General features: G+C 42.4%; 1 protein-coding gene across 1 annotated transcript in view; it reads left to right on the top strand.

Moving 5' to 3' along the window:
• The first annotated feature begins 17,363 nt into the window (after window positions 1-17,363).
• FRMD4B (FERM domain containing 4B) overlaps window positions 17,364-18,725 on the top strand; it is a 347,737-nt gene continuing 346,375 nt past the window's right edge. Inside the window, exon 1 of the mRNA XM_059940166.1 lies at window positions 17,364-17,756. The gene's annotated coding sequence lies outside the window, so the exon portion shown is untranslated. The remainder of the gene's footprint in view (window positions 17,757-18,725) is intronic.

The raw sequence follows: 18,725 nt of genomic DNA, 5'->3' as shown, positions 1-18,725 counted from the left end.
CTATTATAGCTCTCTTCTTGTACTTTAATTGCTTATCTCTGTTTTTTCAACCAGCCTTAAGACTCCAAAGTGGCAAGACTGTACTTTACTGCTTAGTTCACTGCCAGGAATATAACTCTTAGTAAAAGCTTGTTATCATGATTATTACTTAACAAAGAATGAATCTTTACCATCATGGATAAGGGAATAACTATTAATATTTCCTCCAAAGAATGTATGCTTTTAAGTCAGATGGATGAGTTTGATTTTTGGTTCTGTTTCACTCACAACCATGTGACATAGGGTTGATTGCTATATATGCATATGGACCTCCATTTCCTCATTTGTAAAATAGGAATAATTATAGTCCCTGGCACTATAGAGTTGCTGGGAAGATTAAATAGCTAATTTCTATGAGTTTTATAATGTAATGTGTTAAGCTCAATATCTGGCACATAGAAGGCACTCAGTACATGACAACTATTATTACTATTGTTATGATAATTGTTAAGAAGTTTCATCTTATGAAAAGATAAGTTTTGAAAGTCAGGGAATAAGCAAAAAAATCATATATATTAAAATTTCCCTTGAAGATCCATTAATTGTCCTTAAATCAATAGAGCTCACACTCCAGGAAGATCAAAAACCAAGAATTAACTTTTTGTTTCTTTGCATTTTTGCTGTGACTTCTCTCTTTCTGAAGTAGCAGAGGCCAGATCCTACTTTGAAGGGTAGAAGGGAGAAGGAGTAAATTAAAGGATATTTTTCTTTTGGCCATGCTCACATCATTGAATTTGAATAAGTTGAGCACATGTGTGGTGTGATTCCACTGTTTCGTAGCTCTTTTTTTTTCTTTTTAATAAATTTATTTATTTTTGGCTGTGTTGGGTCTTTGTTGCTGCACGCGGGCTTTCTGTAGTTGCGGTGAGCGGGGGCTACTCTTCGCTGCGGTGCGCGGGCTTCTCATTGTGGTGGTATCTCTTGTTGAGGAGCACGGGCTCTAGGCGCACGGGCTTCAGGAGTTGTGGCACGTGGGCTCAGTAGTTGTGGCTCGTGGGCTGTAGAGCGCAGGCTCACTAGTTGTGACGCGTGGGCTTAGTTGTTCTGCTGCCTGTGGGATCTTCCTGGACCAGGGCTTGAACCTGTGCCCCCTGCATTGGCAGGCAGATTCTTAACCACTGTGCCCCCAGGGAAGCCCTGTTTCATAGCTCTTGCTTCTTTGAATGCTGACTTTGAAGCCAGTTGTGGTCACCACACGTAGAGCAGCGATGGCTCATAGAGGAGGCAAGTATCTCACAGAGAAGGCTGATGAATCAAGGTAGGTAGGAAGCTACATGGCCATTTATAGGTTACCTGAGTCACTTTGTTACCCTTCCTAAGAACTTCAAAGGACAGATTTTCCAGTTTTGTGAAGTAACCATGGTTGACTGTCCTTACCTTAAGCTCAGCTGTGAAATCTCTCCCAGCCCTGGCCATTTCCCTCTCAAGAATGTCAAGATGAGCAGACCTAATCATCTCCACCATCCAAATAACATACCTAAAATGTCCCCTGGCACCTGTTAGCTATGACCACCTTTGTAAAAAACAATGGATTGTCTCAACTACAGGGAACTGACTATTCTAGTCCATTAACCCCTCGGAATTCTAGGAGTTGAAGGAAGGTGTGGTGAGAAAGAAGAGGAAAGGCAGCGAGACCGGCATGGACCTAGGCTCTTTGGAGAACCAGAGCCACGCACAATGGTGGCTCATGGGCCACATCCAACCCACAGACATATTTTGTTTGGTTCACACAGTGTCAAAAAAATTTTTTAATTGGCTGCCAGCATTTAAAAATCAGGAGATATCTCTTAAATTTTGTAGTTTCTGGCTTCCCTTGAAAAATCAGAAGTGTTGGCAGTACTGGGTCTGCATGCTCACAGGGTTCCCGACTGTCTTCAGCTGAATGGCAATGGCTCCACTGGATCAGGTACACTTCTCCAGTTTCCTCCATCCCTAGCCCTCCCTTTTCTTCTCTTTGTTACACTCATGCTATGTACACTATTGTTACATTTCCACAGTATGATTTTTCTTAAAGAGAAGAATAAAATTTTCCTTGTACCCATGTTTCTACCCAAACCAGAGAATAGAAATGACTATGTGATTTAAGACTTTTTAATACTGTATATCTCTCTCCATTCACATAATGTTCAGCTGATACACACCCATGGGGCACTACTAGTTTTTAAAAATAAAAAAATAGTTTTAAAAATAGTTTTTATACTAGTTGGTAAAAAGCCACTGTCCCCATCCCCTCTGTGTCCTCCGCTGCCCACAACCACTGCAGCCGCTCCCCTGGGACTCAGTGATTGAGGGTTGATACCAGCCCAGCAGAGATGCTGGATGCCCACAAACACCATTCATCTGCTAAGTGGAGAGTGGCACGTTTACGCAATCTATTACCTGCTGTGCTTCGTGACTTTCTGACCAAGCAGCGCTAACTTTTGTACAGATCGATTTGATAAAATTTTAAAAGTACTTTTTGTAAAAAAATTTATCTATTTTTGGCTGCGTTGGGTCTTCATTGCTGCGCACGGACTTTCTCTAGTTGCGGCGAGCGTGGGCTACTCTTCGTTGCAGTGCACGGGCTTCTTATTGCGGTGGCTTCTCTTGTTGCGGAGCACGGGTTGTAGGTGCGTGGGCTTCAGTAGTTGTGGCACACGGGTTTCAGTAGTTGTGGCTCGTGGGCACTAGAGCGCAGGCTCAGTAGTTGTGGCGCACAGGCTTAGTTGCTCCATGGCATGTGGGATCTTCCCGGACCAGGGATCGAACCCATGTCCCCTGCATTGGCAGGTGGATTCCCAACCATTGCACCACCAGGGAAGTCCCTAAAAATACTTTTTATCTAAAAAACAAAACAAAATTTATTTCTGCCTCTCTAAGACTTCTCACCCCTGGCAATACTCCACACTGATAATGAAACCCACGGTGCCCCAGCTGGTCCCAGCCCTCCGAGCCTCCTGGTCCTCATTGGTACACATGCTGGGAAAAGTATGAACTCCTCCTCAAAAGATGGTGTCCTTAGGAAATATTGCAGTGATGTTTCTGGCTTCAGGGAGAAAAGAGACTATGAGTATTTACTTAAAGACTCACAGTTTAAACATATGTTTCTATTTTGCTTCCTATTCTTCCACTATTTTCATTTCCCAAAGTGTCATTCAGGATGTCATCCACCAGGGCCCCTGTGCCTAGGAGCATCTCCATGACTCTGCTGTCCAACCTTGAACTCTACACATGTTCACCAGACTAACTCCTTCTTACCTTTCAAGTCTCAAACTCAATCTTGTCTCCTCCAGGATCATTTCTACCAAGCTGATGAGTTCAACCCCTACTCAGCACTATGTTGCTTTGTTTGTTTGATGTACCCACTTCGTATATACCATTTATCTTCAGCTCATAGCACAGTTCATGGCACACAGTGGAAAGTCAAAAAGTGTTCATTGAATGATGGTAGATTGAATGAAAGAAGGTTTCAGATTCCATAATCTGCATGAGCTCTCACACAACAAGACCATGCAGCAGTGGAAGTCACTGATCCCCTCAGACTCCTGTTACTACCAGCACCATTGCTCGACTCTGAGCTCTTCCCACATGGGACCTTCTTCAGAGGATTGCCTTTGGGAACTGCAGCCCCTGCCCTGGATAGAAAGTTAAAGTGCCTGGGAGTTTCCTCCTTTCATCCAGAGAAGCCAAGGGCTGACTGGTGTTGAAATACTGCATTGGTCAAAAAGTTCATACAGGTTTTTCTGTAACACCTTATGGAAAAACCTGAACGAACTTTTTGGCCAATCCAATATAAAACCCAGCTCTTTTTCCTCCAGGTGGGATAAGGTCTGAGGGGTAGTTTCTGCCCTGAGCCTGGGACTGGACCTGAGATCTCTCCCTTACCTGGCCTTGTTCCCTTCCTGTCCCCCCTCCTTACCCAACTCCCTCATCAGTGGAAGAACCCAATTCTTGGCTCAGGGTCTGCTTTTGGGAGAATGCATTCTAAGAAGAATTGGCAGGTGAGCATTTATGCAGCATGTCCTATAGATAGAGCATCATTATCAGGTAACACCAAAAAGTAGGTTGGCTTATGCTTGATTCCCTTTGGCCCCCATCTTTAGGGACAGGGCAGTTCTAAAAATATTGGACCCTTAATGATGCCATTTGAGCTAGCCCTGACTTGTTTTGGCATTTTTAGAATCAAAACTTACCACAACTGTGTAGCCCAATTAAACAAAAAAAAAAAGCATTCAAAAAAATCAATAGCCTTTCCTCTGAAGTCCTAGAGAATGTGCCAACTCTGGATTTCCTTGGATGACTCTTCCGGCCGAACTTTCACTAGCTATAATTACATGGTCTTCCCAGGTACCAAAATAGAGGAGTTATTTTGAAAGCTCAGTAATGGAGTCATTATGTTGGAGGTCTTAATTGAGGAAATAATTGATTTCCCCATTAATATTTTAACCTTCATGAAAGATAAGAAAGTAAAAGCTAATCTTGTTTTAAAAATACTCTACTAAAAATGGTCTGTCAAATATGTATACATTTGATTCCGTTAACGCTAGTGATGAAAAATCGTAGATCAGGGTTTCTCAACCGTGGCATTATTGGCATTTGGGGCCAGATAATTCTCTGTTGTGAGGACTGTCCTGGGCATTGTAGGACATTTAGCAGCATCCTTGGCCTCTACCCATTAGATGTGGGAAGCACACCCTCCAACACCGCCCCCCGGCCAGTTGTGATAACCAAAAATATCTCTAGGCATTGTTGAATGTTCCCTGGGGGCAAAATTGTATCTGGGTGAGAACCGTTGATCATAGATGGTATATTCCAGGGAAATTAAAGTCAGAGATTTGAGGTTCAGGGGTGGTAGAGTGCGTGTCAGAAAACTCTTATTTCTGGTCCCTTAAGTGTAATTGTAAAGGATAAAATATGTCATCCGGATTCTGGAGATTATAAATAGAACACTCTCTATAAATTGGCACCAAAGTGAATAGTTCAGATCTACTTCCTGACCAGTACAGAGAGCTTTTACACAGTGTTCTTCTTTAGTAAGAGATTCACATAGTAAAGGAGATTCTTTTAAAATGTGTGTCATGATTTGTCCTGAATGATTAAAAGACTATCTGGGAACTTTGTAGATCAAATCTAACTACTGATTAAACAGATTTCTCCCTAACACTTTTGGGTCAGCTTCTCTTGACTGCCTTAAAAAAAAGCAGGTCACAAACATCTGTTTTGAGTCCTCGGAAACTTGAAAAGATTAAAATCAAAAATAAGAAGAAAATAAACAAAGGTTCTTTTACCATCTGTTTCCTAACGGTCTCTCACTTCAAATTATTGCAGTTGTAGAGAAGGACAGAAATTTTAAGTCTTTTGAATCCCTAAAGTAAGCCAGTAAAGAGGCCTTTGCAGATAACTTTAAAGGCAGTGAGGATTACGCTAAATCTTTTTTTGTTTTAAATCCAATTCAAAGCGTGTATTTCCAGTCTCTTGGTGATGTATATATTTGAGTAAAGTACATTGTGTGCCAAACAGTCTATGCTACCTCAGGCCTCCATCAACTTAGACAGAATCTGTTAGTGAAAACTATAGAATCCAACAGTGAATCGTTGGATATCTTGGATTCTTATTAAAAATTTTCAAAAACAATCTGAAGGACACATGAACTTTTCTTATTTTATTTTGATCTATTTAATGGTATAACGAAATAAACTAAGTTATCCTCTTTGGACTCATTCATCAAAAATTAGTTAAAGAGGAGGAATGAGGCCTTTGCTCTTCATTACAGGTATCAGAAATCTCCAATTTCGGGCTTCCCTGGTGGCACAGTGGTTGGGAATCCACCTGCCAATGCAGGGGACACGGGTTTGAGCCCTGGTCTGGGAAGATCCCACATGCCGTGGAGCAACTAAGCCCGTGCGCCACAACTACTGAGCCTGCGCTCTAGAGCCCGCGAGCCACGACTACTGAAGCCTGCGTGCCTAGAGCCCGTGCTCCGCAGCAGGAGAAGCCACCACAATGAGAAGCCTGCGCACCACAACGAAGAGTAGCCCCCGCTCGCTGCAACTAGAGAAAGCCCGCACGCAGCAACAAAGACCCAGTGCAGCCAAAAAAATAAATAAATAAATTTATTAAAAAAAAGAATTACACAAATAAATGTAAAATTACCAATCTGCTTAGAGCAGGGGTTCTCAGTCTCAGTACTATTGGCATTTTGGGCTGGGTCATTCCTTGTTGAGGGGCTGACCTGTGCACTGTAGTATGTGTAGTAGTGTCCCTGGCTTCCACACACTAAGGGACCTCCATGCCCCTCCTCTTCAGTTGTGACCACCACAAATGTCTCCAGACATTGCCAGATGTCCTCTGGGGGGCACAGTCACCCCTGAATGAGAACCAAGAGGCTGCCAAGAGGAGAGAGATTCATGGTATGATCCAGAGGATAAAATTGGTGATGTAACACAGCCTGGATCACCCTGGAGAGATTTACCTGAGGCTATGGTGTCTGGGTTAAGATCTCAGTGATTAATAGGAGCTAACAATCAAAGAAAGAGGGCAAAGCATTTAATTCACTCATCATTCATTCTTTCATTCATTCAAGAAGTATTCAGTCTTAAAAAAGTAAAACAAAGTTGGAGGAACTACTTGATTTTAACATTTACTATAAAGCTATAGTAATCAAGATAGTGTGGTACTGACTAAGTGATATATACATAGATCAATAGAACCTAATGGAGAGTTTAGAAATATTAAAAAATGACCCACGTAGCTTTTACAAAGGACTAAGGCAATTCAACTGACAAATGTTTGCCTTCTCAATAAGTGGTATGGGAACGATTAGATATCCATATGCTAAAAAAATGAATCTTACCCAAACCTCATACTTTATATAATAATTAACTCAAAATGTATCATAGATCTAAATGTTAAGTAGAAAAGCATAAAACACTTAAAATAAAATATGGAATCACATAGACAGTACAGACTTGTGGTTACCAAGGGGGAGGGGGTAGGGGAGGAAAGGACTGGGAGTTTGAGATCAGCAGAGATAAACTAGTATATATAGGATGGATAAACAACAAGGTCCTACTGTAGAGCACAGGAAACTATATTCAATATCCTGTGATAAACCATAATGGAAAAGAATATGAAAAAAAAAGAATGCCTATATGTGTATAACTGAGTCACTTTGCTGTACAGCAGAGATGGGCACAACATTGCAAATCAGCTATACTTCGATAAAAAAAAATAAATTAAAAAAAAAGAAACCATGGAGTCAAATCTTCATGACCTGGAGTTGGGCAAAGAGATTTTAAACATTACACCAAAAGCATGATTTTTTAAAAATGAAGAAGTACTTAGTGAATGCCAGCTATGTGCCAGTTCTATTCTAGGTGCTGGTGATACAGCAACAAATAAGTCAAATGAGTCCTATGCTTATGGAGATTCCCTTATAGTAAGGAAGACAGTTAATAAACAGGTGAACAAATAATATAGAGTGTAGAAGACTACTTTATCTAGAGTGGGCAAGGAAATACTCTCTGAGGAGGTGACCTTTTTACTGGTGCCTGAATAATGAGAAGGAGCCAGCCAAGCAAAACCCTGGGGGGAAATTAATTCCAGGCAAGGATAGAAGCATGCACAGAGTTACTATAGGGGAGGGTTTGAGAACACCCAGTACCAAATCTCCTTTACATCCATTTTGAATCCTGAGGGTAAGATTAAGAAACTGAAAGCCAGAGCTGTTTAATGGCTAAGAAGTTGCTTTAATGATACCTATTTCTGGTGTCCATTTAGATACAAATAGACTTGTGCCCATATCACCATTGGCATAGTAGAAATCAAAGATATATTGTTAGTGGAACTGATATTACTGTATTTAGGACAATTCATCCTAGATCCCATTGTTTGAGTGGCCTACAAGCAGCTTTCACTGATTGTATCTATTCTGTGGCTAAGAGAAAGAACTCTTAAAATGTCATTGGCTATAAATCTGGCCCCCTAGCCTGAAGATGAAATTTACAAGAGAGATAAACAGCCTGCAAATCCTGTTAATAGTCTACAAGATTGCTTTATAATGAGGAAGGCAATTGACAAGATCATTTAAAAAGAAGTAAAGTGGCAAAGCATACAGAGGCTATGTTTTCTAATAAAAAGGTTGCTTTGATGACATGTAATATTTAGCAGAGCACTTTCTCTGTGTTCATTTTTCCCCAAATAGCAGCAGCTTCCAAATGCCAGTTCCCTACCCCAATCTGGATAATTTCCCTAGGATTCAAATGTCAAGGATGCTGTTGAATTTTAGAGTTAGTGGTATCCAACCACCTTATTCTACAAAGAAAGGATCTGAGGCTCAGGAAAGTCGAATGACTTGCCCAAGATCATAAAATAATTTGTAGCACTGCCAAGACAAGAACACCCTTCTCTGAGAATTCCAGTCAATGTTTCTTGCTTTTCATGAGCTCACGCCTCCATGTTGCACAGATTGCTCATTCAAGGAAGCAACTTGCGAATTTAAATCCATACTGCTCATCACATTAAACCAGTGCTATTTATCTGGGTAGACTTTGCCCCCCAAGGGACATTTGGCAAAGTCTGGAGACATTTTGGTTATCACAACCTGTGGCGAATGCTCTACTGGGCATCTAGGGGGTAGAGGCCAGGGATGCTGCTAAACATCCCACAATGTGCAGGAAAATTCCCACAGCACAGAATCATCCAACCAGAACATCAGTAGTGCCACCTCTGAGAAGCTCTGTCCTGGGCTTTGGTGTTGTCTTCCTAACTAGAGTTCCACATCTGTGAGAGCTGGGACTTTCCTGACTTACTCTTATCCAGGCTACTGGCATTCAGTGCATTCTCAATACTTAATTGTTGAATTTAATTTAATTGTAAGCAACAATGAGAGATGAAAATTCCTTCAAAAAGTGACAATGAGAAGCAGAAGAACTGCAGGCCAATGATTACTTCCGACAGTAAGTTGGAGACATTTTAAAATAATGGTTCTTCATAATTTTGGGAGTGCAGATAACCCTTGAGAATCTCACGAGAGTTTTGGATGCTTTCTTCCGAAAAATATCACTCATAACACATTTTCCATACAATGGGGCCAATGATACACTAGAGAGGTCAAGGGTTCTGGATCTAGAAAAACATGTAGAATATTTTCTACTCTTCATTGCTGTCTGGATAGTATGGTAAACTACTGGTTCAATACTGGTTGCCTTTTTTTCCAAGAAAATTGGTTCCAACTTTAAATATTTTAAAATACAGTGATTCAAATATTGGAAATAGCCTACAGAGCCATCAAATGAGATGAACAAGTAAAATTTAGAATATCATACAGTGTTTTAAAAAATGAACTGGATCCATATCCATCAACTTGGATCACCTTTTTTTTAAAAAGCTTCTTATTAAATGAAACACACAGGCTATGGTACCTTTCACATGGTGTGATATCGTGTACATAAATTCAAAAACACAGGTAACACTGATAAAATAGTACTACATAATATTCATAGAAACATATATCTGAATGGAAATTTGGAAGGATTCATACAAAATTCAGGATGGTAGCTGCTTCTGGGGAGTTAGAGACAAGAATAAGACCGGGAAGAGGAGGCAAGGGGAATGTCAACTTTTCTGGAAAGGCTTATTTCTTCTGATTAAAAACAAAGGACAGGGACTTCCCTGGTGGCACAGTGGTTAAGAATCCGCCTGCCAATGCAGGGGACACAGGTTCAATCCCTGGTCTGGGAAGATCCCACATGCCACGGAGCACCTAAGCCCGTGTGCCACAACTACTGAAGCCTGTGTGCCTTGAGCCCATGCTCTGCAACAAGAGAAGCCACAGCAATGAGAAGCCTGTGCACCGCAATGAAGAGTAGCCCCTGCTCGCCACAACTAGAGAAAGCCTGAACGCAGCAATGAAGACCCAACACAGCCTAAAATAAATAAAATAAAATAAGTAAATTAAAAAAAAAAAAGGACAGTGGGCAAAAAATTGGTAGTGTCCAATCCTGCTGGGTAGCTGCAGGGATGTTTGTTATATCATATTCTGAACTATTCTGTATTTTTAAAAATTTTCTAAAAGAGGAAAAAACATCTCAGGTATATAATGGAGGTTTTCAGTTACTGAAACACTTAGAAAAATTACCCCAGTTCTTCAAATTATACTGCGCTCCTTACAGGTTTACTGTGTATTATGTTTGCTTTGGCAAAACAAGCAAACTCCCCTGAAATGCTTTGCATGCATGGCTTCGTTTTTACAGTCACTGATTCACAAGTGTATTTTTCTTTTCCTGCCCACCTAGTTCTTATTCATGGTAGAGAAGTCAACATGGATCCTCTTACATATTTTAGTTTTTCACTACATTTGGACAGGTTTAGTAAAGAGATGAAAGGAGAGAACACGTAGGAAAATAGAGAGGCAGAAAGTTTTCTTAGTACGTGACTGGAAGTAGATTTATGCTGGTCTCATAAATGTTAGAACCAATTAGGTTATGTGACCATGTGACTGAAAAACCATTTATTGCTAATTATGTGCTCCAAAGGCAGGGAATATCATCATCATAATTTTTTTTTAACAATGTACATTTGAAATCACGTAATTAGGAACATCATTTAAATCTTAGCAAGAAAATAGAAGCAGATGTTTGTAACGGAAGAGCACTAGGCTAGAAGCCAAGCAGCCAAGATTCTACTGCCTGTTCCACTGTTAATAGCCACGTGTTCTTGGGCAAGTCAGCTTCACTCTCTGAGCCTCAGTTTCCTGATCTGCAAAATGAGGGGGTTGGAATGGATCAACAGTCACAAACTGGAGGCCCTTGAGTCACATCAGGCCTGCAGATATGTCTTTGTTTGGCAAAGTGTTTAAAATGGTTTCAAACTAGTAGTCAACATTTAGTAATTGAGAGATTTTAATAAAAATCCAGAATTCTGGCTTCTCTTGGAAAGCAAATCTGGCAACACAATTTCTCAACAATGGATTGTTACTGAGTAGTGAGGGTGTTTGTCAACAGGGTATACACTTTCCAATTTGCCACAGTCTCCACTATTCCCTATAGTCATGCACTTGACCCATTGTACTCATTTATGTTCTTGCTTGGCCCCTCAAAGCTTTGGATTTGTAACCTATGGACCAAAAGTTCTCTAAATTCCTTCATATGTTATCATTTCTGGATGCTAAGGAAAAAAAAGGGGTTGCAGCAAGACAACAGGATCAGCAAACTGACACAGACATAAGGAAAACTTAAATAATGCCACCACCAAACTGAAAGAGCCCTTCTATTCATTTCTGGAGTGGGGAGGAAAACCATGTTGAGCTAATGGAAATTTTATTTCCCTGTTTTATTTATTTTTGAAGGAAATCATGAAATCATGAATTTTTGATGACATAATTCTAGCAGCATGAAAAGGAAGCCTAATTATTAAAGAGTGGACAGTTTATACAAAATTAACATGTTCAGAATAACGTTTTCAAAATCCCTTTTTAGAAATAATGGAACAACATCAAATTGTATAGCCTGGACTTTTAATCTTGCTTCCAAGTACACTCAGGTACATCCACATACGAATACAGATGTTTATGTTAAAATATCCAAGTTTTAACCATCAGCAACTTAGAAAACACCATACAGGCCAGAACACATGCCAGTTTGCAACCTCTCCAGTGAAAAAGAGTTATTTCCAAAGTCATTACCAAATGACCTACTCTAACAAGATTGGGATTTTTGTGATTAGGTAACATGGCTGCAAAATTGCTAAAGAACACTTGTTTTATTTCCCAAGGACTGTCCTTGCCCTCTGGCAGGAAACATGATATTCTGTGAACAATCTGATTTAAGCTTCCCCTGGACCCCAGTGCTCACACTGTTCACTAAGGAGCTGGACTGCAGGGCTGGCCTCTCTCCAAGGTATTTCAGCCAGTGAAATGCCTAAAAAACATTATTTAAAAGCATTTTCACATATAAAAGGGCTTAGTGATATACCCTCAAAAGACAGTTACGCATGCATCATTGTGAGGTTCTTATTCAAGCATATCACTTCTATAATCTGGAAGCGAGGGCAGGTAGAGTTAGCCTAATGACACAAGTTCATATTCACAACTAATAATCAGCAACAGCTTCATACTAGGTTGAACCCTATGAAATTGCTGATACTTGACCTTTAACCACAACAAGGCAATTTCCTATGATTTAACCTAATATTACCCTGTGTTTAAATATAACCATTTAAGTTTTCTTATTTTTTAGTCTCAGGGCATCATAATTAGCACATTTAAAACAAAGTGCTTATGTTGATTTACATCATGTGACGTATTCAAAGATTGGAGAGAGTAACTTCATATGTTTTTGCTATATTTGACTGTAAAAACACAGCAGCCTTAGGTTAGGGAAAGGAGAGGCTTTCATTTCATCTCAGTGTATGTGAAAAGGCCCTGAGGTTAAATGGAAAGATGAGGTATCAATTACAATACGCACTCCCCACAGAGGCGTGAAGTAACAGATCATCCTTTTGTTATTTATGTGTGTGTTAAGTGCCTTCAGGGGCAGAGTGTGTCCAGGGCTTACACAGAAATGCATGACACACGGTACCTTTTAAAAAGGGGCAAAGTAACTTGGAATGTATCAAGAGATGGCTGTTATTCTCATTAATGGGGATCTTGGTTGTCTAGTGAGTGCACGACAATTGACCTTAAATGACAGACTTCTGTACAAGTATGGTTGTTGATATGGATAATATTTCTGAGATTTAATTTTTTAAGTCCCTGTGGAGAACCCAGAAAATAGTGCCATTTACCCAAGTCATTACATTAATAACAAAATTATCAAAAAAGGCTGGATCTCCTATCGTGGTAGGTAAGACCTCCACTCTCAGTGTCAGAAAGACCTGGGATCAAACCTTAGCTCCTGACTCCTGTGATCTTCAGCAAACCCTTTCACCTCTCTGGGCCTCAGTTTCCTCGTGTGTAGAATGGAGAGAACTGGATGCTGACTTCGTAGGGTTGCTATCTAAAGGAGACCACATATACAATGTGCTTAACAAACATGAACACGTGTTTTTCTTATTATAAATTAATAAACATTTGCCCACTCACGAGCTTTTAGCCACAAAATATGCAAACATTATATATGTTCTTTTCCCAAATCTGGGTTATCAGCAGAAAATCTTTGGAAAGCACAAAGCTGCTGAAGTTAAGAGGACTGAGTACTGCCGGGATAGTGTATTTTTTGTATTGTCAAAACTTGTCCAATAAGTATATATCTACTTCTGTCACAAACAAATACATATATACATACATATGTAAACCTGTTTTAATTTGGAAATAAAATATTTATGAAGCATGTTCTTATTAATTCAGAGGCTGAAACTCATGATACACATACCAAAACACATTCCTTTATACTGCACAGAACAGAGATAAAGGGCTTGAAAGTGGGAGTCCAGGGAATTTCTAGCACCATCTTGCATCAAAAAGCTCAACCTTCAACATTCTATTATGTACGGAGCAATAGGTGAGGCCCTCATTTTCACCTGAAAAGTCTCCATTTCAGGACAGAATTGTTTCCTCTTGTTGCTTATTGTTGTCATTTTGTTCATATGTATTTGTCTCATCTCATCAACTAAATTTTGAGTTTTTGAAAGTCGAGACCCATTTGTTTTACCTCGATTGTTGCAGTATTTCTACATAGTGCCCAATCCAGCATTAAATATTCACTAGTCATTCAAAAAGTTCAGGAGTTGTTAGTTGTTTTTTCTCTGGGTGTGGTTGTTCCAGCCAAGCCCATAATAGAGATTGTAAATGGGTTGTCCATAAATGGATTTAGCCTGCAGATAGGTTTCATTTTGTGTACAGAATATTTTGAAATTTTTAGTTGGTGTCAAGATTTTTTAAACATTGGGAGTTTTCATGCCAAAATCCAGATTTCCAGTGTTGGTTGAAAAATCAAAACATCTGATCAATTAGATCAACATTCCCACATGGCAGCAGTGTGCCAGGAATGACAGCGGCTGCATCCTTTAGAAGGGGAGAATGCATTCTCCAGTTTGCCACAGTTCCCACCATTCCCCAATGCCTCACACCTGTCTAGTTCACTGATTTGTTACTTACTTGGACCCTGAGTTTGTCACTTCTGAGAAGTTCTCTGGTTGATTTTTCACACTTATAGTCTCTGGGGCTTTACTGGTTTGTCCATATTCTGTTCAGGCTTCTGATCATGCTGTCCCATAACTGGAACAATTTCTTTCAGGTAAGCGGTTTGGAAGTGCTGCCTCCTTCATGAAGCCATTTCTGGTTTTCCTCACCCAATGGCACCCTTTCAATTTCTCCTATAAATATCACTTTTCACCTTGCCTACAGGTAAAGAAAGCACTTGCCCAGAGTAAGCACTCAAAACATTGTAGCCTTATTATTACAGCTATTCATATTTGCATCTTTTCTTCCAGATTGTAAACTCCTTGCTTGCGTGAAGGGTTTTACTCATCTTTAGACCCCAATGAGTGATTTGTACAAAATTGGTGCTTAATAAATGTGCATTGAATTAAATAGAAATGCACACAGAGAGTTGGGTTCATAACAAGAATTCAATAAATTAGGATGCAAAAAAACCTGTGAGCCAGTGAGGTTGGATGGGCAACAAAGGTTGTAGGGGAAGGATAAAGCAGTGTTTCTCATTCAATGAGAATAACAGAAAAGCTTGTTACAAATACACATTTCTGGTCCATGAGCCTTCTGGAGCTGAGGTCCAGGAGTCTGAGGTTTGATCAAGCTATGCAGGTAGTTCCCAGGCACACCAACTTCACAATAGTTCTCAATTGTGAATTAATTAATTTCACCTATGGAGCCTAACTCCACTTTCAGAGATTCTCATGTATATAACTGTCTTGAGTATTGAAAACAAAAACAAAACCCTTCCACTCTAGTATGTAGCCAGAGTTGATAATTCTGTATTAGGGTAAGACTAAATTAAAAAAGTTTTCTTTGTTCTATTGCTGTGTCTTTTATTTAGCTGTTTTTGGTATTTTATAAATATTGATTTATCAGAAGATTAAAGTTGGAAAGAAAGTCACCCCCACCTTAACAATATGAGCTAATATTTATTAAACATTTACCGTGGGTTAGGCACTATTAAAAATGCCTTCTATGTATTAACTAATTCAGTCCTTAAAACAACTTTATAAAGTCGGATTATTATCCCTGTTTTAGGTTGAGTAATTAGAAAAGCTGGGCTTTGAACCCAGAGAGAACAGCCCTGGAGCTCCTATTGTCAAGCCAGAGCCCCTCTGCATCAAGAAAATCCAGTAAACATCCCACATCTTCCAGAAAATTCTTCAGGACTCCTCTGACCCGGATCAACCTTACTGACATATTTTATATTGCATTTTTCATGTTCTACTCTGTGTCCAGTTTTTCTCCCCAAACATATACAGAGCACTTTTTGGACGCTCAGCCTTACCCTCTTCATCTCCCCTGCGGGGCTCTGCTTTGCCCTCCACTCTCTGTGTGGTTCTTTAGTGACTGTTTCACATGTACTGGCTTCCTCTCCAAAGAAATTATGTGCAGTTACGAGGGTCCAGCAAGCATTACTTTCTGCACTGCCCCCTTACCTGGGGTTCATGTTGAATAGACAGTATTGCGTGGTGGTTAGGGTGTCGTCAGACCTGAGTTTAAAGATAGGCATGACCACTTTCTAGTTTCATATTCTTGGGCAGATCAATTAACCTCCCTAAGCCTCAGGTTCCTCCTCTGTAAAATGAGGACCCTTTCACTCACCTGACAGTGGATGATCTGTCGCGATGTGCCAGGGGCTGAACTAGGCAAACACAGACCCTGGCCTCACGAGGCTTCCAGGCCAACCCCTTTCTCCCAGGAGAACAAAATGAGATAATAGCAAATGAAGTGCTTCCTTAGCTCAGGTCAGAGGGGCATGTAATAGACACTCATTAAATGTTACCTATTCATTCAATATCTTCTATTTAATTAAAAGCAAGCAGTCCATTTCACACCAGAAGAAAATTTAATTAAACCTCACACTGCACAGATACAATATTATACATCACTCCACCTCGAGCCTTTACTGATTTTGCTTTCTGTTTCATGTCAGTAGCAGTTATGCCAGGACCCCGGAAATCAAGATAGCCCTCTCTCCCCCGCATTCCCATCTTTTTCTGTAGGCTGGTGATCAGTCAGAATAAGAAGGAGAAGGAGAAGAAGGAGAAGGAGAAGGAGAAGGAGAAGGAGAAATGCCAACACCAGGGTTACAGAAACTATAGTCTCTTTCAAATACTGACATTGGATGAATCAACTAAACATTCACCAAAATACAGAGCTGTATAATTGTGTAGTCACAAGAAAATTATTTCTCAAAATGGATTTAGTTTAAAAAATGAATTCATTCATATTGTATAGAGTAGTGGGTGTGGTAATGGGACACACATTTAAAGCTGTCTGGGAAATATCTTCTCTCTGCCCTGTCAGTGTACCTCTGGGGCTCTACTTGCCAACCCATTTGGAGATAATAGGAAAAATCTCAATGGCTCCTTCACCAATGGTCCTCCCTTCTTCCACCCCTTCTCTCCTTTGCTATAGTACACTCAGCATCAGATCAAGTTGGAAGCTCTGTCCCGTCACTTATTAGCGATTTTGAGTTAACCCCTCTCTTCCCTTTCTTCATCTGTAAAGAAAGCACAACAAAACACTCCTGAATCACAGAACTGTTCTGCCTGGCATTGGATAGGCTTTCTCTTTTTCCCTCTTCTTTATCTGTCTCTGCCTCTCTCTGTGTCTTTCTCTGTCTTTGTCTCTCTGTCTCTTTTCTTTCTCTATACCTTCCCTCCCTCCCTTCCTTCCTATTTTTTTCTTTCAAGAGCAGAAACGCCAGTTTGCGGGAATCTCAAATTAAGTCAATAGCCAGACCCAGTCCCATCCCTGGCTAGATTCTGTGCTTCCCGCAGCCGCCGGTGTCTCATTCATTCCCTTTATTCTAAGGGCAGTCGAGTCTTGGGATGCTTGAAGCCACGGAGGCGGAATCAAGTCCCTCCTAGCGCTTTTGAGTCGGAGGGAGAGATGATAGGCGCGGGCTGGTGACCCCCTCCCTTTCCCCCCACTCTTGGGAGCGCCAGCCGCTCCGCGCCCCTTGGCACCAGTACCTTTTCTCTGTAGGGAAGGCGAGCCCAGCCCGCAGCGGCGCGGCGGGGGCCGAGGGCGCCCCCTCCTTTCCTCTCGCTCCCCCTCCCCTTCCTCCCCTCCCGATACAATGACTGGGCCGGAGCAGCGCATCAGAGGAGTCTCATTGGCAGCGGCCGCCCCAGCCCCCGGAGAGGCGGCGGGCGGGGGCGGCTGGGGAGAGAGGAGCCCAGAGCTGGGGCTGACAGCGAGAGGAGGCAGGCAGGACGGAAGGACTGCAGGACGCGAGGAAGGCGGCCTGGGGCGCTGCTTTAAGTGTGGATCAAAGCGAGGACGCGCGGCGAGCGACGGCGGGGGCGACGAGCAGCCCCGGGCTGGGGGATGCGGCGGGAGCTGGCTGCCCTGCGAGCCCGGGATTCGGGCTGCGCGGCTCACGTGCAGAGCAGGAGCTTGAGCAGAGAGGAGGAGGAGAAGGAGGAAGGCAGACGCCGGGGAAGGCTCTGCGCAGAGCGGAGTTGTGGGGCTGGCGCAGAGCCGGGTCCCCAGGTCCCGCGCGGTGAGCAGCCGAGACAATAAAGTAGCGGTCGACAGCCCCCCCGAGCGCCCGAGGCTGGAAGCAGCAGAGCAGGTAGGTGGGCGACTGCCTCGGGTGCCCCGAGCGCGCAGCTGGGGGCGACCGTGCGACGCGGCCGCAGCGGCGCTTGCAGTGCGCCCGGGGCGCAGCGCGCGCGTTTGGAGACCCCCAGTGGAGGTGCGGGTCCCGGGCGCTCCCGCGGGCAGGAAACCCCGCCCCGCCGCTCCCCTGCTGCCTGCAGCCTCCGCCGGAGTCCCTTGGGCACTTGGCGCGGCGCTTTGGTCGCTTTGGTGGTGTGGAGACAGGAAGTTTGGCGGTTTCGGGGCGTTGGCGCTGGTGGGGTTTGCAGGCGCGCCGCCAGGGACCATGTGCTTTGGTTGCCGCGCGTTCGTGGGAGGTGGGGAGAAATGCTGATGAATCCCAGGTCGGGCTGCCCAGAGATACTTTCAAAACGCGGCGAGAGGAGTGGAGGGCGGAAATCCCTTGCGTTTGCAGAGGATACTAAGGGTTTGGTTTGGCTGCCCTTTTCAAATAGGTGTGTCTGATTCTTGCCCCTCCTATGTTGAAGTGGCTGTATGCGTGTGGATCGCTCCCTATCTATTTTCTGGAGTATTTCACTTTTTACTTTCATCTGGGGAGGGAAAAACAAAGATGATATTTTGGGAAATGCCATTCGATTTGGACTAGGGGATGAACTCTTCCTTTGCATTGAATGATCTGTGCTCCGAACGATACTGCTGAGCAGTGCCTGGTCTTGTTCACAAAAGGGGCGAGAGCTCGTATTAAACCTTCCCCGGGCCTGAGAAAGCTGCAGCAGGAGGAGGTCTCTCGTTCTCCTTTGTGTGGCCGCTTCCTTCCAGATGTGAGAGGGTTGGGCTAGGCGCTCCTGGGTGGGGTAATAATTATCTTGAACATTCCTGCGATCTGCTAGGACTTGTAAACATACCAGAGCCAACTCCTCTGAACTTTGCGAACCGACTTGGTCGGCTTGCTGGTACCCAATTCCAGGCTGCGTCTGGAAGG

The sequence above is a fragment of the Balaenoptera ricei genome, chromosome 11 (assembly GCF_028023285.1).
Source record: "Balaenoptera ricei isolate mBalRic1 chromosome 11, mBalRic1.hap2, whole genome shotgun sequence".
Taxonomy (NCBI): domain Eukaryota; kingdom Metazoa; phylum Chordata; class Mammalia; order Artiodactyla; family Balaenopteridae; genus Balaenoptera; species Balaenoptera ricei.
The sequence above is the reverse complement of the archived record's forward strand: the minus strand, read 5'-3'. Positions and strand labels throughout refer to the sequence as shown.